Source organism: Dipodomys merriami, unplaced genomic scaffold (assembly GCF_024711535.1).
Source record: "Dipodomys merriami isolate MVZ:Mamm:240054 unplaced genomic scaffold, mDipMer1.0.p SCAF_2, whole genome shotgun sequence".
NCBI lineage: Eukaryota > Metazoa > Chordata > Mammalia > Rodentia > Heteromyidae > Dipodomys > Dipodomys merriami.
In genome coordinates, this window is record NW_027203381.1 from 83,922,797 (window position 1) to 83,947,467 (window position 24,671).

At 33.6% G+C, this 24,671-nt stretch overlaps 1 protein-coding gene across 19 annotated transcripts in view; it reads right to left on the bottom strand.

Annotated features, from left to right (window-relative positions):
- The window catches only part of Bbx (BBX high mobility group box domain containing), a 224,649-nt gene that overhangs the window by 109,340 nt on the left and 90,638 nt on the right, over window positions 1-24,671 (bottom strand). For 6 of the 19 annotated variants that reach the window (XM_070030325.1, XM_070030312.1, XM_070030314.1 and 3 more), the window contains one exon: window positions 23,038-23,111. The exons of 8 other annotated variants lie outside the window; for them this stretch is intronic. The gene's annotated coding sequence lies outside the window, so the exon portion shown is untranslated. 5 more of the 19 variants (XM_070030317.1, XM_070030318.1, XM_070030319.1 and 2 more) reach the window with 5 other exon arrangements.

The following is a 24,671-nucleotide window of genomic DNA, read 5'->3' on the forward strand; positions in this document are numbered from 1 at the left end:
AATTCCTAATTCAATTAAAGTGCAGCCATAAGATTACATTTCATCTAAAAATGATTAAATGGAAGGCAGCATTTTCCCCAAGTTGTACTAGTAATTTTTATCACTAATCAGGATTTGGTGTTTCCCAGCCACAGTCTTTCTGTAGCTACCAACATTTCAAGAAGAAAAGCATATCAGGAAATAGAACCTTAAAATTAGAATTTGTTAAGCATGATACGTATTACTTTAATTCACTATTTCATTGCAGCTATTAAGTTATGCTGAGAACTTAATGCTTTTTAGCTACCTAAACATTTATAGTTCTTGTCTGTCAAGAGACAATAGGTTTGCCCTAAATGGATCCAGTGACATGTGTGAATAGTTTTACATTGCTGCCCTCATTTTTACAGTTCCTAAAAGTCTTTTGGGACATCATTTTCAATATACTTCTGGCCTTGTTCATTTCATTCTTTGAATTGATTTTCTTCGGTGAACTAAAGTATTCATTGCTTTTCACCAAGTAGCATACACATAAAATTACAGCTTTTCCTCATCTTGTGAATTATTGAGATGTATCACTTCACAAGTTGATCTTAAGGTGAAGATTCAGTGTTTTCCTCTGAGCATTAAAAATTTTCGGCAACTCAAGAGGCTAACATCTGGTAAATTACCATTCGAAGCTAACTCGAGCAGAGAAAAAGCCTAGATAGAGATGTAGCTCAAGTGAGAGAGCACCAGTTGAGCAAACAAGTAGATCAAGTGGGAGCCCTGAGTTAAAGCTCTGGTGGCACATACTCAAAAAAATTAAAAATGTTAAACTATCCAAGTATCTATAAATTTCAATCTCAGAAACTCACTATAATACTTCAAATTATAGACAGAAGATCTTAGCAGCCAAAAATCTAAACTGAACGCTTATTCTGATTTCTTTACATACATAAAATCTTATTAGGCAACTTGAAGACAGCCAGATCAAGGAACATATTTCAGACAGCTACTTCTCGTTTATGAAACTAAAACTACTTTTGATCAAGAAAATGTAAGTTGCAAAAAGAACATTATTAAGACCCTCCCCCCCAACATAACAACATCATGAAACTGACAAATATTCCTCAGTTAACCGCATTTTTGGAAAACTGCTTTTGGAAATAAATGATAAATTACTGTAACACTTTACAGGGAGAGGTGATAGGGAGAAATAGTCATGTACTGAGTAATAACATTTGTTTATTTAACTCTCCAACTTCTAAAAAGTATTTGCTTTTCAAATTTCAAACTAAAATTTTTTTAATAAAATAAAAAATAAATTAAAACATTATTAATTATTCAGGTGGTGACATTAAAATCTTCACCCAATTAATAAAATAAGCTTTACTACATCTCAATAATTCAGTCAAGCATACTAAGTATTTTTATATTGGCAATACAAATATTGGCAGTTTCTAGCTAAATTTCAATGTATAAGAATATTAATCAATTAATTAATCAATTAAGCATTCCAGTTTATTACACAATTTATATCCTGGAAACTTGAAACAATTTTATTTCTTATACAGCAATCTTTCCCTATCCAGTTTCTCTTAGTCAACTAGAATCTGAACATATTAAGTAAAATATTCCTAATGTAATGCACAAATTTTACATTGCAAACCCTTCTGAGTAGCATGATGAAATTTCATACTATCTTGCTCCATTCAGCCTGGCATTCAAGTCATCCCTTCACCTGGCATATCCACATTGCATATAATTGGAGCTCATCTACATTATCACATCAAAAAGCATCACACACTTTTTGCTCAAACAATTTTTGTGTATGTACCAATACTAAGGCTTGCACTAAGATCATGCACTGTCTGCAACTATTTGTGCCCAAGGCTAATGCTCTACCACTTGAGCCACAGCTCTACTTCTGGCTTTTCTGGAGATAAGAATACAGACTTTCCTGTCTAGGATGGCTTCAAACCTTGATCCTCAAATATCAGCCTCCTAGTTAGGATTACAGGCATGAACTACTGTTGCTGGGCCTCAAACTACCCTTACTTTACTTAATAATGGTCTCAAAGTCCTAAAGTAGCAATGCTAGCAATTATAATATGCCAGAAAGTATCTGTAAAGTGCCTCCTTTGATTTAAAATGGTAAAATTTCACAACATAATAAAGGGGGGGGGGGAAACAAATATATATCACACACACATATATATGCTGAGGACAGTAGGATAGTTTAAAAATGTGAAATTACAAAAAAAGTTTTGTTTTAGTTATTACACTTATAAATTTTTATAATTTCTTTATATTTTTAATAAAAATTATAAACTAAACTTTGCCATAGGTGTTTTTCCATGTAGGAAAAGACAGCTATCTATCTATCTATCTATCTATCTATCTATCTATCTATCTATCTATCTATCTATCTATCAATCATGTCTTCTTCAGTTTTAGCTTACACTGGAGATTTGGGAAAATATTCCCTGAGAATCGGATGATGATGATGGGAGACAATTACTCATTATTAAAACTACTATTTCAGAAAATGTAATCATATTATGTTTCAAGGAGATAGAAAATACAATAAATATCCACATTTTATTGATATTCTGTCATAAGGAGTATATCTTCAAATGCTGTGATTGAACAACAGCTAAATCTAATTATTTAAATCTTATATATAACATCTTTTTCCAATTCTAATTCAGGTGCTGAATATATATGTACATGTACATATATACATGTGTGGATGTGTAAGAATAAGCATGAGCTGTGCACAAGTGGCTCACTCCTGTAATCCTATCTACTCTGTCTGGAGGTTGAGATCAGAGGATTGCCAATACAATACTAATCTGGGTAATTCCCAGGAAACACATGACAAGAGATAAGAGGTCCATCTGTGCTCCATTTCCATACTTTGTAAGTCACAGAAGAGGATGAGAAAGGCTTGTAGTTGACTCCTAGAAGCTGAAGTATGTAAATGAATGGAGACCCTCAAATTAGGTAGGCAAGTACCAATGATAAAAATTTAAACAGATAATAAAAGAATTCAGAGTGCATGATTCATGCTACCTTAATTACAAGCTAAAAGTGAAGATGTGGCTCAAGTGGTAGAGCTTCAGCCTTGAGCAATAGAGTAAGGTTTGGAATTCAAGACATAGTACCAGCACACATTCACACATGCAAACACACACACACACACACACACACACACACACACACACACACACACACACACACACACACACACACACACACACACACACACACACACACACACACACTGTATTCAAGATGCATATTTTCTTTCTTTTAAAAACCTTTGGTAGCACTTTACCACTGAGTGATAATCTCCATTCTAAACTAATCCCTATCAAATTTCCGACAATTATTCCCGAACCTCTTTCCATTCACTGAATTTTTTCAACTTCCAAGGCCATTTCATCTACTATTAAGTTTTCAATTATTTTGATTTTAAATCTTTTTGTGCCTTCTCATTTCCTCACCCACACTCAAAACTTTGGCCAAACTATCCTTTGCTTTTACTATGCCACCATTCTTCCCTTCTTCTGCATTTCTTAATCCCCTATTTGCATGAGCCATGTAATGATCTTGTGGCTCTTATCCATCACTGTCTCAAATGTTAAATGTGAAACTCTCAATCTCCTGTTAAATCTCCACTCCAGACAGCCACATCACTGCTTTTAGTAGCCTTTTTAACTACAGTGAATATTTATTAATTAGTCCCACCAAAGTTAAACTGTTTATGGATCATCCTTCCTACCACTACAAATTCTGAATGCAGTTGCCTCTTAGAAGTAAGTCCCCATAAAATCATAATGGAAGAAGAACCAAAGTCTCATGATTACTCCAACCTTAAATACAAAGAATAAAACAGAATCTTTGATGGAAACAGTCCTGGAAGCCATCTAAAAGTGTGATTTCAAACAAATGAACCAAAACCTCTAGCATATTTTTTTTAAGTTGAAAGGAAAAAGAGACATACTTGTATTAATCCTTGATTAAGCTCCAATAAAGACAGAAGATAGGCTGTCCCAATGAGCTTTAAACACGAAAATCAGCTAAGTGGATGTCCTTCAGTAAAAAATCTGACCGTATCTACCCTGCCTCTGAAATCTAGTTCTCTGACTGAAACTGAGAGTTCCATAACACTCATTTCCCTGAAACCAGATGGTTCTAAACAGTTGGTAGGTTGCCAAGTGATGAAAATGTAAACAATATGTTTACTGGTCATCTCAAGGCTCACAGAAATAGGCTCACTCTCACCTAATTACAACAAATGTATAAGATACATTTGTAAGTGCTGTGAAAGCATTAAATAAGAGCAAATAACTGCAAGTGGATGAAAAACACCAGCCAAGATTCCTCTAAACTCAAAGACCTAAACCTACAAACAATGGTGCCATCAATTAAATGAGACACAGTGCTTGGCTAACATAGAAAATGAAAGTTAAGTGTTAACTAGCTAAGGATAAAAGAAACATACATTTTAGAGCAGGACTTAGTGGGCTTAGTGGGAAGAAATAAGTTGCATATACCCAGAAGAAAATCCTCTTTAGTGATCCTTAACAAGATACTGTTGTTTAGAGCTACTTAAAGGGAACCAAGCCCTCAAAACCATTAGCAGTTTAAGTGCATCTACTATTTTACTGTTTTTCAAAGAAATAGTAAGCAATTTGTTAGTAAGACTTAGTTTTTTAGAATAATAAATGATGTATTAGGAAATTCACTTCAGGAAAGCAGTTTTATTGTTCATTTATACTTCTTGAACATCACACACCCTCTGAAATATTTTGCTGCTTTGCTTTATCATACGTAAAATCTCAGACAAAATGAAAACTTATTTCAGTAATAGCTAACTTTGAGTGAATCTGTTAGGAGCTAATAACAAAATGGTCTTTAATAAACTTTATATTGGATATAATTACTTGGATATTTATATAAACATCAAGAAGTTACTTTTATATTCATTACCAATTTTGCTTTATAGCAAATTAAATATGTAGTTAAAAATTCATTCTTAGTTTTGCATTTAATTTTTCCAAATTAAGTATATTCATTCAATACAAGATTTTTCATAACACACTTATAGCTACCTGAGAAAATTTTATGTAACACATTTATGTTTTTTGAGTATTCCAGTGTAAAGTCCAACTCAAACATTCTAATTTATTTTTGATACTTGTTGCAACTGAAATCAGACTACATAGCTGTTTTTTCATGAGACACTAAATTAAGAATACTAACTAAAAGAATGCTGTAGGTTCAAAGAAGTACTTGCAAACCTAACTTTAGAAAATACTAAAAGAGGAGACAACAATACTTGATAAGAAATATACTTGTTATATTGCCTATGTAATTGTAACTCCGCTGTACGGTATTCTCACAAATAAATAAATAGATAAAATAGAAAATACTAAATCAATTAATACTACTAAGGAAACATCATTGATTTGAAATCATTAATATGTTAATGTGGTTGGTTACTTAACAGATCAAGCCTTTTAAATTAATCAAAGATACAATAATTAAGAGTAAATATTCTAACAGTAACATTTCATTACGTGCAATTTCTCCTATTTTTCCCTTACAAACAATAAAGGGTGTTTTACTACTTGCATTTCCAAGGGACAAAAAGGAATTTGTTCTTGAGATTAGATTAATACTATCTGTTTCTTTAGGAAACTGATCACTTAGCATGTTTTCTTGGACTTTTGTTAAGTAAGCAGTGAGGAAGGGTGAATTTTTACAGACAATCTGGCTTTTTATGCACATTACTATATATAGCTCAGTGGATCTCTATGTTATGGAGGCTAGAGGTAGGAGGTTAACAACAAGACTTTTAATAAGTAATTTGATATTTTAAGAGATGATGGTTTTTAACATTTAAATTCTAAACAAGTTCAAATTAAGCATCTTGATAACAATAAATCTTCCAAGTCAAGACCCAGTAGCTCATGTTTGTATCTTAGCTACTCAAGAAACTGAGATCTGAGGATGTTGGTTCAAAGCCAGCCCAGGCAAGAAGGTCTGTGAAACTCATCTCTAATTAACTACCTAAAAACCACCAAAAACCAGAAGTAGAGATGTGGTTCAAATGGTAGGGCACTAGCCTTGAGTGTAAAAGCTAAGAGACAGCCCACAGGTACTAAGTTCAAGCCCCAGTTCAAGCACAAAAGAAAAAAAGATCCTTCAGAAGTTTTCTTCTTTCTCAGTTTGTTAGATAAAAGATTCTTCATATTTTCCTGGCTTAAGTCTAACTCTTTCAGACTTACATGGGATGTTCACGAAACTGATCAATAAAGTCATGATGTATATTATTTGGATATTTAAAATCAAGAGGAACTGACTTGACTTGGTCAATAGTTAAATACACAGCTCCCTAAATAGCTCTCAGGCCCAGTCCTAAGGAGTAATGGGGTAGTATTTATGACCAGTAGGAGTTAAAGTGGAGTTGCATCCCTTACCTTTGCTATCTAACCTCTGGAAACTTTTGCTTTTGGTGAAAATTCAAAGGTAACTACAGTGAAGCTTTTTTCTTTTTCTTTTTTTTTAAAAAAGGAATGTACATATTTCACTTTCTTTTCCTTCTTTCTTCCTTTTCTTTCATTCATTCAGTGAAGCTTCTTTTAGGAACTGTGTCATGTGAGAAGCAGAACAGGCAAATAACTCCTAGAAAGTGGCCAGAGTACTATTTCAGCTTCAACAGCAGCAAGAAGATCAACAAGGAAAGGAATCCAGACTCTCACTCACCATTTACTTGGAGCTGAGGAATCCCTACCCGAAAAGCACAGCAGAAAGGAATGAACAACTTGCTCCTATGTAAAGACAGTCACTGACTCTGAGGAAAAACTGAACAGGAAAAAACCAACACCTACTCAAATATGGTAAGTGGAGTGTGAAAAGGACATGGGGCTAAGTTATACAGCAAATAACAAAGGATGGGACGAGTTGCCCTAGCCACAGAAGTAGGTTTGGGGAAAGAAAAGGAGAAGCAAGAGGGTAGAATTCAACCTTTCACAGAACAATGTCTGGGTTGGGAAGCTAAAGGCATTCATTATAATTTCTCAAAGAAACATAAATGTCTTCTTTCTCTAGAACCAATCAGCCCTAATAACAAGAGAAAGGGAAGTTCAATATATGCCCTACTCATTATAGCCATGAGAGACAATAACTGGCAGGTCACTGTGACACAAACATGGTCCTAAAGCCTAATAAGGTAGACAGATTTGAGTTCTAATGATGGTGTAGAGGAAAACAAAAACTATCTTTCACTTCGACCAAAAGACAATACAAAATGTTGACATCAAAAGGGATCTTAGAGATTCCAGTGTCATTTTCTCAAAAACAATTGAAGTTCAAGAAGATATGATTTACTTATGTTTTCACAAAGCCTCACACTAGCAGAACTATTTCCAATACTCACAGTTTTCTGCCCAATTCCTTTATGGAAATTATTGTTGCTGAGCTGAGAAACACATTTCAGTGCTTATTATATTTACCTATTTCCATAAAACAGTAAGGAGGCAATAGGCTAAATCCTGATAATGTTCTTTGGAAAACATAAGGAAACATATGCAGTGGGAAGAAGCTTTGAGGTGAGTCAACTAAAACCAATACTCACATTTTGAGGTTACAAGGAACTTCTGAGGTTAAAATTGTAAAGAAATATATAAGCATAATCAAGATACCCAGAGCCATATTAGCTAAGAAAATCAAAAGTAGCTGAAGGACAGAAAAAACTTATCCCATTTATTCACACTTTTAGAACTTTTGTAAGGCAGAAAGAAACAGAGTTTATGAAATCACTGCAGCTTACAAACAGTCACCTGTGGGTTACTCTTTCCCTATCTTAACTCAAATTAAGGGGAAAAGAAATCAGTAAATTGTATATATTTCTCTGCACAAACTGCCTTTCGAAGTAAAGAATGGCTGAATTTTCATTTTCATTTTCTGGAGAAAGTACTTACCAAGCAAACAAACCTAGTTATCTCAGGATATCTACCTTAACTAGATCTGGAAAAGGTGTGACTACAGGAAAAGTAGAGAAATACAAGAAGCTGTTATATATTGAGAAAATCACTTCTCTTTTTAAACTTCTCAGTAATATGTAAATATACTGAACAGAAACCTAGCAACTTCAAAGAACAATAAGAGAAAGAAATAACACTGGCACTGTTAATATGAGTATAAACTGTAAGAAGTTCAATAAAAATACTAACTTATGGAGTTTGAAGTTAGGTCATCCCTTCATCCTACTCCTATTCTTAAACATATGTCCTAGAGGAATCATATATACATAAACAGGGACATGTAAGTTTCAAGAAGTTTTCTTGTACAACTTTATTATACCACACACACACACACACACACACACACACACACACACACACACACACACACACACAGATGGAAGCAGCCAAAAGATCTACTAAAAGTAGAAATTCATTTATGATTATGGTTGTTTGTAGTGTGTAGTATTTCCTTGCATGAAATACTACACACTACAAACAACCACAATCATATTTCCTTAGATTAAATACTGCACACTATAAACAACCCAATCATAAATGATTTTAAATACAAAATAAAAGTTAAGTCATGAAGAGGATGACTTACAAACATGGTTTTGAACAGAAAAAATAGGTGCTACAAAAAGAATATATATACAATTATTTATGTAAAACTAAACATAAGCAAAATGTAATGCTGAAAAAAAAACACGAAAAACGATTAAAGAAAAAAAAACAGGTAGTAGTAGTAAGCTCAACATTCATAAGTAGGGGGTAAAGACAGGTGATACAATCTGGCCTGGGCATACAGTAAGCCATACAGACACTGTTAATACTCTATTTCCTGTGCTGGAGGCAGATGCTCAGTTATTCAGGTTCATGTTGTTTTTTATACTTTATTTACATTTTATATGTGTGTGTGTGTGTGTGTGTGTGTGTGTGTGTGTATATATATATATATATATATATATACACACACACACACACACACATAAGAATTTATCCGTACTAATGTGGTCACTTTAAAGGTGTCAGAAACCACTTGGTATTTAACCTATTATTTCAAAGGTACAAAGCATTCTCAAGTAACAAGTACCTAGCATATATTCAGAAATTTATCAAATGATCTCTTCTAATTTAGACAACTCATTGAAGCAAATATTTTCAGCTGCAACCTACATGATGAAACATGTAATTGTTCAATGTTACACAGCTAGCAGCAGTAGAATTCAATCTATAGCAAACTGATATCCAACTTGGAAAAGCACGATGTGTCTAGGTGGGCCTGCTATAGTACAAAAGCAAAAATAAATTCCCAACATAGAAAGCTGACTTTTTAATTAGTTTGTTATTTTAATATTTAAAATGTTCTATTTGTTAGCCAGGTGCTAACGAAGGCTGAGATCAGAGGACCAGGAATGAAGCCGGCTAGGGCAGGAAAGTCTGTGAGACTTTCCAATAAACTACTCAGAAAAAGCCAGAAGTGGTTCTGTAATTCACATGGTAGAGCACTAGCCTTAAGCACAAAGAGGCTCAGGGGACAGCATTTGGGCCCTGAGTTCAAGTCCTAGGACCCAGGGGAGGGAAAAGGTTCTATTTGTTTATATTTTGTCGAAGTATTTCATACTTTATAATTGATCCTTAAAATCTGTAAAGTATAAAATATCGATCAGTCATGAGTATACGAAGTTGCAATGTGGTTGTAATTTCTTTTTAGCTATTAGACCAAAAGTTAGCATTGCCAGTTGACTACTCCCAATAGGGACTCACACACAGGCAAGTGAACAAGCTTGCCAGAGCTGCACAGAAATCACTTCCACCCCCTCTTTCCTCATCTGTCTTCCAGTTGTTCTACACAACCTAATGTTTAAACTCACACAGGAAACACAATGAATACTACCTGGATTTCTTGTACTCCATTAACCCTAAGCCCCTTATAATACAAATAACACAACTCATGTATATAATAATATGTCAGCTTTTTTATTTTTTTTTTCATTTGCATGTGTATCTAGCCTCCAAAGAAAAGGGAGAAGAATTTACAAGTTTTATTTTTTCTGTACAGTGCCTACCTTCTCCTTCTTCCCCAAGATACTATACCGAGTGTACTCTGAAAGGAGTCACTTTATAAATGCTGATTGACTTACTACAGTGGAACAATTCGCCTCTGGTATTTCTCAATATCCCAGTGAATCCTCCACATCTACAACATGCTGGAGATGATACCAGGTACGGCTAGAGGCTTGGGGTCCTTCTGAGGGTGCCTGGGACAAGAAAAACACAGAGACCAGAGACAGTCAGGAAAGACACAGAGAGAGGACACATGGAATAACCACAGGACAGAAATACAGAGTGAAGAAAGTTCAAGAGTTAGGAGTTAGTTACAGAGATTAAGGAGCCAGAGGAAGTCAGAGACAGAGAAGAAGCTGGCCATCTCAACTTGGGTTTGGGTTTTGAGACTATATTTATGATTTTATTTGGTCAAGCTTATAATCAACCATCCCAAAGTTCTGAATTTATATCTTTAGCCATTGAAATTCATCCTTCTCAGGTTTCATTTTTGGATATACACATACAGAATCAGTTCTTGAAGCAACCCAACTACAAATGTAAGAATTTTTTTTCTCCAATTTAGAAAATGAAGGTCTGAGAGTTAACACCATTTAATTCAAGGCCACGGGCAAATAAATGATAATTGGGGCACCAAATCCTTTGACTCTAAAGTCCAGCTTTTTTCCTGATATCTATCCTATTAGAAAGATATTATATAAAGCTATATTTTCTAGAAAAATCAAATTGAAACTTTACATAACTCAGGATAGAGTTGGGTTTGTTTTATCTTATGGAAGGCATAAACTACTTACATTATTCATTATAATAATTTTTCAATGTTACAGAAAAAAATACAACAGAATAAAAGTGTATAAAAATGACAGAAAATTTAGAACAGAAATAAAATTAATTAATTCATCACCAGACAGAATTTTAACTTTAAAAAAAGAAGTTAGATTTAAGTCATTTGCTTTACAACTTTGTAATTTCATGGTCTTACTACTGATGCAACATACTTCAGCTGTCCAGAAAAATAAAAAGATGTTTTGTATTTCAATGAATTCCTAAATAAAGGACCTTGTAAAGGACTGGTCTCAAAACTACTTGCTCTTTAATATCTCACCTAATATCCATATTGTGATACCAGGGCAATCCAATGAGTAGAAATAAAGTAAATGTACCACTCTTTGTAAGCATTAGAATTTTATCTTTAGAGATACTTATATACTTCTAAATAATCATGCTCTTTTAGAAGCCATCAGTATAATTGCCAGTAAAGCTCCTTCAATACAAGTGCAAAGCACTTCGCTGGTCTCACAGTAAGGTAAGACAATAAGAGAACACAAATACAATTCTATTAAATTGTGCATGAGTGTATTTTCAACAATGCTCAACAATTTTTTAAACCAGAAATTTTCAAGTAAGACGAAAAGTACAGTACAGCTCTGCCCTCTAGTGACTAGCTAGGTTTTGCTGTTTTATTTTTGATTTAGTTTTAAACCTGTGATTTTTTTTTTTTTTTTGGTCTATTTCAACCCATAATAGCAGATTTTTTTTATTCTTTGCATAGTGAAATATCTTGGTAAAATTTTAAGATATTGGTTGTGGTGTAAACACAATAAAGAAAAGAGACTAGAGCTTAATGATTCTTTTTACACGGGAATGGTCCATAAGTATGGCAAATACCTTTATGCATTTTTAAAAAATATAATCTATTTTAATTCTTACATTTATATGCACTTTATTAGGAAAGGCCAAGGAATTCTACTTAATTTCTGTGTTAAAAACTATAAATTTTATAACATTTTAAACCTATTACTTTGGATTCTGAATTATCAACACTGTTTATTAAACACAGGTGAATAAATTTCTACTAACTATATAATAGAGCAAAAACGCTTAATATAAAAAGTACACTGAATGTAATTTGCCCTTAATTATTCAAATAGTATTTTTAATTATCTTTAAAATAGCTGTACAAAAGAGCTGCCATTTACAAAAGTATTTTATGAATCTAATGCATCTTGATCAAGGTTACCCCTTTCAACATTTTTGCCCCTTCTTTCATTTTTCTTAATTTGGTAGGATATACACTGAATTCTTGACTCTTCCCCTTCTCTTTATTCTCAGCCCCTCTTCCTAGGACCCCACCCCCACCACCTTCAAGCACTATTTCCTGGTGTTCATTTTGTTGAACTTTTAGTTTGCCTTTCTAAGGAATTATATGATCTGAATTTTCTCTTGAATCTACCACATTTTAAAATTTAGTAAGCTCCATTAGGAAATACACTCAATATGTACAGAAACATCAATTAGTTAGACACAGTTTTGCTTTGTCACTTGGGCCACACCTCCACCCAGGGGAATTGCTCACAGTAAAATATTCCTGTTTCTATTGTTGTGAATCTCTGGTGAGGAACTAGTGCATTTCAATGACACTATCTCTACTCTCACTAAGCCCAGTGAACTACTTTTGTATCTAATAAGCTAATGTTAAACATAAACATTACATTTGTACACATAAATGTAAATATCTGAACATGTGAACATAATCTACACATAGGTTGGTGATAAGAGTTAACATCATGATGCAGTAGCCAGATTGACAAAGTTTGAATTCCAGTTCTGCCATTTATTAGCAGTGTAACTTTAGGAAGATTATTTCACCTCTTTGTGCTTCAACTACCTCAACTAAATAACGGGACTAAAAGGAGGGACTTATCAACAGTAATAGTTTTATAGGCTGATAGGTACTTGGAGGGTACTGGAGAATACATTCATCAAAATTTAAATGTGCCTTAATATTTTTACTACATGTAGCTTTTACATTAAAATTTGTCTATAAACACTGAACTCTAGAAAATAATACCTATGCTAAATTAATCAAGAACAGGTATAGTGATAACTCTAACTTTCGAATGCATCAAAACTTAAGTTGAATTGATGAGGGGTTGACATATTAAAAGATACGCAATAAAATAAATATAGTAAAATGTAAATTGCCAGATAGAGCTGTAGTGAGTATATGAATTTCATAACAAATTATTTAAAGAAAATGTACCTACCATCATGTAATCACCAAGATGATAATAAGGACTAACACAAAAAAACATAAAGTATAGAAAACAAGATCACCTAACTTAAAAGTAGTAAACAGCAATGTGTTCATTTATGCAAATGAGAAGTAGTTTATATGCTTTCCAAGTTGGCAGGAAAGAGAAGGAAGTAATGAGGCATTGAACTCCCACACTGGGGAAAATGGTCCCATCACAAGTGGTGCAGCTCAAATTTCAAATACATCATAAAACTGCATGGGCTTTATACAGAACATAGTCTTTAAAAGTCAAAAAGAACTGGATATGAATTAATTAGTCAAGAAACAGACAATTTAAATGTTCTGACCTTCAGTTTTCACTGTATAGACTTTTAAATGTTTTAAAGGAATAATAAGTTCCTATCAATATATGTACTTACAGCTACTGCAGGATTAGGAAAAAAATAAATATATACAGATACACATCTAAAGAGAAGTGGGCACAGAAAATGAAATTAGGTTTCAGTTTTCATTATTATAATCATTCACTACCGAGGGTAAGTCTTGCATACCTTACTACTAATCTCTGCAGATATATATATAATATTCTCTTTACAGATTGATTATGAATCTAGTTCCTAGCCTAGAAATTGTATAGGAAATGGCCAAAGTTCTCTGAAGAGCTTTAATGAAGAATCTTTATTTGAAGAGTGGGTCTTATATAAAGTGTCACAGTATAAAAGAGGTAGAACTGATGGAACTCATTATTCATTCCTCTGTGATGCCAATTATAATAAATATCTGTCCTATGGGCAGAGTATCTAGGAAGTACACTTGATATTTTAAAGAAAGTCACTTTAATGCATTTGAGGAAATGATATTAGAACATGGATGTACTTTGATATTAAAAGTACAATTATAGAAGATAAGTTCTATGTTCACAGAGAATAGATTTGTAAATAGGTATAGACTTACTCTATGAAGACAATAACAGCATAGTGTTTCAACTAAAAAAGGTATCAAAAGAACTAGGCACTTAAAGAATAGTGGAAACACTATACAACCTTGGTTTCTGCATTGACCATTCTGAAAGAGCTACTTTTCCCAAGGTTTATTTACTTATGGATTGCTAACCCAAAGATGTCTTTAGGCATGGCCACCAGGAAACAGAGACAGAATCAGGGGCTAGGACAAGATACAGCTCCAAGAACAAACCACTAATAACCTACTTCTTTTAGTCAGGCCCCACATCCTCAAGCTACTAGAATCTCTCAAAATAGCACCACCACGAAGGACCAAGCCTTCAACACACAAGACTGGATATTCCTCCTCTGTGAAGTCTTCACTGATCCTAAAACAGGATTTATAGCCTTCTTCAGAACACTTTGGGGACAGAGAGATGAGTGCCTGGATATTTGGGCAGCAATTGCTTCGTTTTTGCCCTCATGGCTGGTACTCTACCATTTAAACAATGTATCCAGTTCCTTTTCAGAACATTCACTACTGATGTACTAAGTTTAGTTTTACAATTCTAAAAGATTACATATTACAGCTCAAACAAACAGGATAAACAAGGGATGCATTTAAATCTGTCTTCTACGAGAAACTAGGTTTCTGCCTATTCTTGTTTTATCTCCAGGAAACAATAGTGGACCATTATGCAATTGACAATCTAGAGGCAGATAAGAATATTTAGAAGAATTAAGGGGAAAAAGTTCTAAAATATTTTTGGAGGCACATTGTGAGTTCAAATGTATATTCTACCACAGTGGAAATAACCGGGAAAAAAGATTCTATGAGTTGATGATTAAACATGAAAAACACATAGACATACCTATTACTTTTACCATCAACAAGATGTACTGTAATAGTCTTATCCTATTTTCTCTAAAAAGTGAAACTCTAAGTGAATATATATATATATATATATATATATATATATATATATATATATATATATATATTCAATAGTGATCATTTTAACAAGACCTAAACTAGCAAACCTGGGAATTTTATCATTCATTTAAATGTTCACAAGTGAAAAATGGTATACATGCTTCCATCCCTCAACTAGTCCAACATAACTGTAGAGAGATTTGGCATTAAGGGACTTCATGGTGCCTGCTGGTTTTAAATGTTTTTCAATTTAGTCTACTCTTCTGAGGGGGTACTGGGGCTTGAACTTGGGGTTTCTAACACTTAAACTGGTCCCTAGTCCTTTTACTTTAGTTTTTAAGATAAGACCTCCTGCTTTGCCCAGACTTGCCTTGGACCACAAGGACCACTCTGGAGCCTCCAGAGTAGCTTGCAGCACAGACTGTGCCATTGAGCCCACTTTTCTACCCATCAGGGCTGGCTTCAAATTGTTGTCCTTCTTTATCTCCACTTCCAAAGTAGCTGAGATTCTAAGTCACCAAGTCTAGCCAATTTATTGATCCTTTTGTAATATTCCTCCTTGGTGATCTGACAGCTTCAACAATGATGAAAGCATAATTGGTATTCAAAAACTGTACAGAGGTCATAAACAAACTTTTGTGTTTATGTCTACCTAAGCACTGTGTGAGTGCTTAGAGGGGTATATATTATTGTGTTCATATACCATCCACTTGTAGTTTTTACTGTTGCTTGCTTCACAGCCATAAAGCAAGCCATTTTGCTCCCTACCATAGCCACACAGGATCCCACCCCAAGTCTGAATGTGATGGTTTTACCTGATCAGGAAATTGAACTTTTAAAACTGTGAGCCAAAATAATTTTTTTTCTAGGTTGACTATTTCAGCTATTTCTTACAGTGATGGAAATCTTAGTAACACACTTCCTAGTGGATTCATTGAATTTTTCTTGCAAAGCATACTTCTCTGTAAATAAAGATCAAAGGGAAAATAGACTTCAATATAAGCATATTTAATTTACGAAACATCTTTTAGAGGAACATTAAATGCATGGAGTAAAGTCATACCTGAATATAATTATACTGTCCTTTAACTAGTGAGCTTCAAAATTAATAGTCTGATCTTACAGTTGAGAAAAATTACACTGCTAAAATTCACTATATATGTTTCGAGTTTGAAAAAACTCAGAAAGTTTTTTTTTAGGGGAGACTACAATCCAAAGTAAACATAAGAGCTAAAAACACATTTTAGCCATTTAAAATGATATCTACAAAAAGAGATTACTTCTCAACAGCTTATCCTGTAGTCAGCAACCACAGAAATGATAAATTCTATGAATGAATTTAAAATTATTTTCACAAAAAAGTGTTTAAGTTTTAAATGCTTCTTATTATTTTGCTTTAGACAGATGCCAAATCACCAGAAATTAAAACTGAGACAACAAACACACACTAACACACACACACACACACACACACACACACACACACACACACACACACACACACACACCAACCACCACACCACAACCACCATCATAATCTTCCAAAGATAAAACAAGGAAAATTATTTGAATCTACACCCTAACAAGCAAGAGCACTATTTACTTATCACTAATCCTCACTACCTATCACTGGACACACTTAGTAATCTGTACAGACATTCAGTGAATTCTATTCAGGCTATTACTAGAGAAATTAGAACTATTATTTACCTTAACTGTTTATACAGGAAAGAAGGGGAAGGAGGGGAAAGGAGGAAAGGAAGGGATAAAAAAAGGAGGAAGAAGGGGAAGAGTGGGAGGAGGCAAGACAATAAATGGGCAAATATATCAGATTTAGGGCTCCTGGACTTCTGCTGGTTAAGATATAATCACATTTTTGCTTCTGTTTACAAAGTCTTAAGGATATGTCATGTTCCTACTCTTCACTAACAAAGGAAAAGGCTACTGACTTGAAAAATGTGAGTTAGCTTGAGTCACCAGTAAACAGGAATGTATTAAAATCGCCAAACTCTCTTATTCCTCACACTAATTTTCAAATACATTCTAGCCTTACATAAAAATATACATGGAAGTCAATCTTTACAATGATGTAATTCCTTCATTATACAAAACTCCTTGCTTGCAAGTTCAACTTGATTCCTTCACTTGTAAGAACCTCATTTTCTTGCACGGTGACTTCAAAGTGGAAGAAATATGAATTGAGAAACTTCAAATGTCTCCCAGCTCAAAGGTACCAAAGTTATTTTTAGAATCTTAGAAGACCAATCAAGCCTCTGTTTACATTAAACAACATAGAAAACATGTTTTTTATTTTCATTTTTTGGTACACCAAAAAAACTAAATTTGTTATAGATAAAATTCACAGGATAAAGTTTCAATCTCCAATACAATGGCACAGAGAGAATCAATAAAAAGATAATAAAAGTGAAATGACATTAGAAAGATGGGTGAGACCCAAAAGAACAAGCATTAATTTTGAGAGGAGGAAGAGACACCAGAGCTTGCTAACTCTGTGACACACAGGGGAAGGGTTCCGTGAGGACACAATTAAGCAGAGAAAGTGATTACTTATGAGGTAGGAAGAAAAATTTGACCAGAAACAAAATTTAACCGGTATCTGGTACATGGCCACCTAGCCTCCAAACTGTGAAAAGATAAATGTTGATTATGCCATCCAGTCAGAGGCATTTTGTTCCAGCAGTCTGAGCAGGCTAATACAACTTCTAAGGACAAATAATTTGCATTTTTGTAGTAGTTTTACTCTAATAATAATTCAGTTGCACTGTATAGTTTACAAAAATGCTCCATTTATGAAAAAGAAGGGCCTTGGAAAATTGAAGAACAATTCACTCCCTTTCCCCAAATTATTTTTATATGTGTATTTTAATTAAGCAAACGCAATCTTCATTTCAGAAAAAAAAACAGAGCATTAAATTATAAAACACGTTACTATGGAGTACCTGATTCTCAGGAAAAAGAAGGCAATGTCAACAAAAATGTTCTTTTGGGGGTCTAAATTAATTAAGCTTTCATTGAAGAATACCTTAGAAATAGAAATGCTGAATTCTTTTGAAACCAAATAGAACTTACTATACATGATGTAGAAAACTTTACTAGTATTATCTCTGCTCTTTTACTGTATCTTAAATTACAGAAAATTTCAGAATTTTTCAACTTGATGCCGATTTCATTAATATGCAGAGAATGTTATCAATGGATAAATAGATTGATCTATCTGTCTATCTCTGTTTATCCATCTATCCACTCTTGTCATCACTCAGTCGTTAGGACTTTTAAATCCTCAGTGGAAGAAATACATTATTAGTTCACAGAGTAAATAATATCTTTATAGGATTAATCCCTTTAGTGGTAAGGAAAAGCCATTTTCAATCTTCAGAAAAACTATAAAAGAATGCATAAGTTCTTATGCATTCAAGAAAAACGTCTAAAGTCTTAGAATATGTGCATATATAAGTATAAAAACACACCACTTTCAGATATACCAGAGTACCAATCAGTTATTTTTAAAGAATTTTTCTTAGTTGACACAAAAAAGTATACTTATTTATGATGTTTTTGATATACTGTATAATGTTCATTCAGGCTAAGCTTCTCAAACACCTTAAATATTTGTTATTTCCTTGTGATTAAAGCTTTCTAACGACTATTTCTTGAGTACTTCCCTGTGTCAAACATTCTCTGTCACTGAACACAATGATCTCATTTAATTCTCAGGCTTACAAGGTAGTGATCATTTTCCATATACTAAAACAATGATTTACAGAGGTCAAAAAATCACATACATTCTTTCAATTAAACGTGTCAAAGCTAGGGTTTCTTTCTCTGAATCCAAAACCCATGTTCTGCTGAAAGACCTTGGCTTCTAACGTTAACAATATTTATGAAAACAACAACAACAACAAAAAAAAAAAAAAAGAGCAAAGCTGTCTACCTATGTTCCTTTCTTTCAATCTTAAGAAACTACAGCCAGGCATCATGGCTGTAATCCTAGCTACTCAGGAGTCTGAGATCTGAGGATTGTCAGCTGAAGCAGGAAAGTGGTGCTGTAGAAGTGGTAAAAAGCTAGCCTTGAGCTGAAAAACTCAGGGATAGCACCCAGGCCCAGAGTTCAAGCCCCACTACCGACAAAAAAAAAAAAAAAAGAAAAAGGAAAAAGGAAAAAAAGAAATTTGTATCAAGCACAGTACTATACATATTATACTTCTAGATACCTAAAATCATTCTAATCCATACAGGTGTAGTAGTAATTTTTTTAACACCTGTGGATTAACTGAATCAATATTGGCTGAAGAGTTCTATGTACCAAGCACTTTCAGCAAGACAAGATAATAACCCAATTCAGTATCCACTGAATATGACTTAAGGTAGAATAGCTCAGAAACTTCTGAGACACAATTAGGTTCTCTATGGTGTCTCCATTTTATTTTGCCAGTCCTGGGGCTTGAATTTAGGGCCTTGACACTGTCCCTGAGCTTGTCTGTGCTCAAGACTAGCACTCTACCACTGGAGCCACAGTGCCCGTTCGGTTTTTTCTGTGTATGTGGTACTGAGGATTCAAACCCAGGGCTTCATCCATGCTAGGCAAGCACTTTACCACTGAGCCACATTCCAGCCCAGTGTCTCCATTTTTTACTGCTAGAATGATTCCTGAAATTAAACAAGTACACAAGAGCATTTGGCTATCATAATATCTGGTAAAAGTATTACCCTATTTCTACCAGAAAAAGCAAAGTACTCATTTCCACGTTCTCTTCTTGTTGTTTTCTGGTTTTGGTTTTGTTTTTTGTTGATCATGGGGCTTGAACTCTGGACCTAGGCACTATCCCTCAGCTCTTCAGCTTAAGGCTAGTGCTCTACCACTTGAGCCACAGCACACTTCCGGTTTTCTGAGTGATTTATTGGAAGTAAGAGTCTCATGGACTTTCCTGCCCAGATTGGCTTTGAACTAGGATCCTCAGATCTCAGCCTCCTGAGTAGCTAGGATTAGAGGTGTGAGCCACCGGCACCTAGCTTTCCACATTCTCTTCTTAAATCAAATTAGATAATATCTGTTAAAGTTCTGTAATCTATTACACATAGGTAAGAAATATGAATATATTCATTTTTATAACTCTGGATGTACACTGTATAAAGTCCAGTATGAAATAATTTTCATTCATTTTAAAATTATCTACTAATAATATACTTATTGCATATATACTAATATATGTATAGTATATATAGTATATAGTTATATACATATATATATATATATATATATATATGAAACTTGATGAGAAAAAGTTCTAAAGTTCATGCCTCAACAGGCATAATTGTGTTAACTTTCATGCTTTAAAATTAGGCCACAGATTGTACACTACAAAAAAAAAAAAGGATTCATGATTAGGTAAGTTATTTATTAAACAGATTCCTTTACTGTAGTACTACTAGGAATTTTAGTATATATTGTACATTGTCTTTCTAAAAACAAAAAACAAAAAAAAACAAAAAAAAACCTGGAGATGATATTCTGCAGGAATTGTAGTTAAAATGCATACTTGTCCCTTGTATCAGCCTTCCTACACCCCAATCAAGGCCATTCCCAGCCTAAGACACAGGCTGGTCAAGTGGCCTTTTCTATATAATAAAATATACAAGGGTTTGCCACACAGGTCAAATCCAAACAGTTGTTTTAAAAGCCATGATTCTACCCCACATTTGTATATCCTTCAGTTTTGCTCCAGGAATAAAGAGGATGAGCACAATAGCAGCAGACTTACTGGGCAAATGAACAAAAATGAGGGTAACTTTTAATGTTATGTCCTACTAAAATAAAGGCTTTTTTGGAAAATGAAATGTAACTTTTCTTAAACTTACTGATATAAAATTTGTTTCCCAGATTTACTGAACCCTGGCAACCTTTTGCTGACTATCATTTTCCAGAATTTAGTCCCTAAATTACTCTTGATTATACATGAATATGTTTTTTAATACTGTTTCTAAGGTAAACACATAGATATGTAATAAATATATATGTATATATAAACCAGAAGTATGCAGTCTTAACAATCTTCAATTAAGCTTTCATCTTAAATTTTGTCAGAGCTTTGAATTTCAGTATCTGTTTATAGTCAAAATGCATTTTATTGCAGTAACTGGTTCAATATTCAGAAATCATAAACCAAATGACTAGTCAAGTCTTTAGGCAGTAGTAGTCTGTGTGGTAGTATTCTGAATTTGTTTAATTAATTAATTTTAAGATTCACTACACTCAGCTACCTTTTGGAAGGCAATCAAAACATCCATTATAAAAAAGAACATCGATTATATTTCAGTACTAATGTTTAAATATTCCACAGTCTATTATACATAGTATGACCAAAATTAATTATATTCTCACTGATATTCTTTTCCTTTTTACCCAGTAATATTAGAGTTTGAACTCAGAGCCTTGCACTTGTCATGCAGATGCTCTACCACTTCAGCCACACTCTCAACAGCGTCTGCTTTAACTTTGGGAGGGAGTCTCATATGTATGCCAAGACAGGACTGTGATCCTTCTACTTATTCCAGCTGGGATGACAGATGTGCAGTACCACAATAAACTATTGTTGTTTGAGATGACGATCTCAAACTTTTTGCCCGGGCTGGCCTACAACCTTGATCATTGATCATCTCCCAAGTAGCTAGGATTACAAGTGAAAACCTCTATATCTGATACTCATTGAAATTTTTAAATCCAGAATTTGTATTTCTAATAAGTATGCACTAAATGTACAACAAACAGGAAAACCATTAACAAAATCCTAGTTTTGACATAAGATTTTGTTATGTGTAAATATTCTACAGTAGCTGGACACCAGAGGCTGAGATATGAGGACTGTGGTTCAAAGCCAGCACAGGCAATAAAGTCTATGAGACTCAACTCCAATTAACCACCAAAAGCTGAAAACAGAGATGTGGCTCAAGTGATAGAGAGCTAAACTTTAGCAAGAAAGCTCAGGGCCAGCACCCAGGCCCTGACTTCAAGCACCAGCACAAAAAATGAAACATCCTATAGCAGCTCAAGTGGTATATAGCACCTGCCTAGAAGGCATAAGGCCCCCCAAGTTAAGACCCCCAACCAATCAAAAAAGTAAACATATACTGTTCCTATATTCAAACCAAATTGCATGTATTTTTACTATATGTACAGTCTTAGACAATGACATTCAGAAGAATAGTTTCAGGTCTTAATGCTTACATCAGCCAAAAAGCAACACATTTACTAAAAGCATAAATTTGATGAAAACAAGTAAGAATACTTTAAAACAGAAGGACTTTAAGTTCATTTTCAACTGGAAAGCTAATAACTACAATCAAAAATATTATCTTAATTCACACCAAATATTTCAGTCTTATAAATCACTATTCACCATACATCAATAAGCACAAAGCAGTAAACTAAACAACTTTTATTCCTAGATTGGGAAAACCCAATGCATCTGAGTAACCATTACTAAAACTAACCTTTCAAAACAGATAAAGAACTCTTCCTAGATCAACAGCTTTGAAAATAATTTGTAAAAAAGGATGTAAGTTTCAGATTCTGATAATTTGTCATACATATGTGGGTTACAAAGTTTTCCCACTTTTAAGTGGCTTCATGATATACACATCTAGTATTTTTAGTGGGTAAGAAAAATTCCCCAATACTTTGATACCGATTAATTTTTCAACCAAAGTTAACCAGTTCTGGTGAAAACCAATTTTTAGCTATTTAACCTCTAAATATACAAGCCTTTAATAAACTGACTTTCTCTAATAATACACTACTGTGAAGAAACAAATACTAAAAAAAATTATGATATTATAAGATTTAACTTACTTGATGATGAAGATCAAAATGTAACTTTTTAAAAAATAATAATAAAACTGACAGAATAAAAAAGTACAAGTGTCACACTTCCCGGTCAATATGGAAAGGGAGTCCATCAGCTGGGAAATGGCTGAGACTAGCTCTGACAGCTCACCACTTCCAGGTCAATAAGTAAGATGCACCTTCATAACAACTCTTACCAGTCAAGTCAAGACTTTCCATTGTGATTTCAATGGAACATCAGAACTTCCAGCTCCTGTGATGCAGCAGAATTCTGTGAAAAAAAACCATAGGCACGTAGTTAAAATGGGGAACCACGAAGGTCTTTCAAACAAAGCTGACACTCATTCTCTTTTTGTAAAATAATCCTCAATAAAATAAAGTATCAACCAAATAATCAAACACTAACACTAACACTGTTCAGAAAAAAAAAGTCTTAAAGTACATATAATTAATTTAACAAAAAGTTCCACAATTATCCAATGCAAATTTCTGAGATTAAGAGTCCCTTGACTAAGTTTTATATGTAATCATTCCTTGGCCTTTTGGCTAAAATCAAATATAGAATTACAGGCAAATGCTCTGGGAAAATACTGGGTGGAATTGACATCCTGACTAAATTCAATGTCTGATCCAACTCAACCCTATAAATTAACATTGGTAACAGTGGCCGGTCTGAAGCTACCCTGGGCAAAAGCAAAAATATGAGACCCTATCCAAAAGAACTACAACAGAAAAGAGCAATGCTAGATCATATGCTCAAAAGCTCAAGGCCCTAAATTAAACACCCCCCACCCCAGAAAGACAACAAATGAAGTAAATATAAAACAAATAAGAAAAATAGGGAAACAAGATGAGGAACATAAACTATTAACAATAAATAAGAATAAACATTATTTTCTCAGTATAAATAATAAGATATAGGAACAATAAAAGTCATACAAATTTTTTCATACAGATAAAATGTCAGTAATACTGAAAAATATTCCTAAATTGCATTATTTTTAAGAATTAAAAAGTTGTACATTTCTGTTTCTTTTTGAGACATATCTACTTTCTATTGCCTCAAAAATAAGACTAGGGCTGGGAAGGTGGCTCAGTGGTGGAGCGCTTGCCTTGTATGCATAAGGCCCTGGGTTCGATTCCTCAGTACCACACAAGCAAAAAGAAAAAAGCCAGAAGTGGTGCTGTGGCTCAAGTGGTAGAACACTAGCCTTGAGCACCAGGCCCAGAGTTCAGGCCCCACAACCATATCCAAAAAAAAAAAGACTAAATCTACACTCAAATAAATGACACAGTTCCTGCCTGTAAGATACTATGATATATTTTCTTATAATTTTTTTTTTAAATTAGGTATCCCTGTAGAATTACCACTGTAGAAATTAATTAGCACTAGTTTATCAGTGATTTATTCAACAGTACTAGTCATATAATGGCTTGGCTGAAGTTGGACTCCTGCCCTCAATCAGCCAATATCATATAAATAAATCAGCTTTTCATGTTAAACATCAGAACCTCTAATAATAGTTTGAATATTTCTACCTCACTACTATATATGCTCACTACTATATATGAAAACAATAACATGAAAGAATAAAATATTAAATGGTCTCATAATATTTTATGCAAGATATTACTCACTGGTCCCTCGATTTCTGAAAATAAAGAGTATGCATGAAAAAATAGATTTTTGAAGATAACTACAAAGAATATATGAATACCTTTAAATTATAAATTCCTGTATTTTGACAATATTTTTGAAGCATGCAATCCCTAAAACTAGTAATATATCTACTTAGAATTATAATAATAGACTAATAAAATAGACTAACAT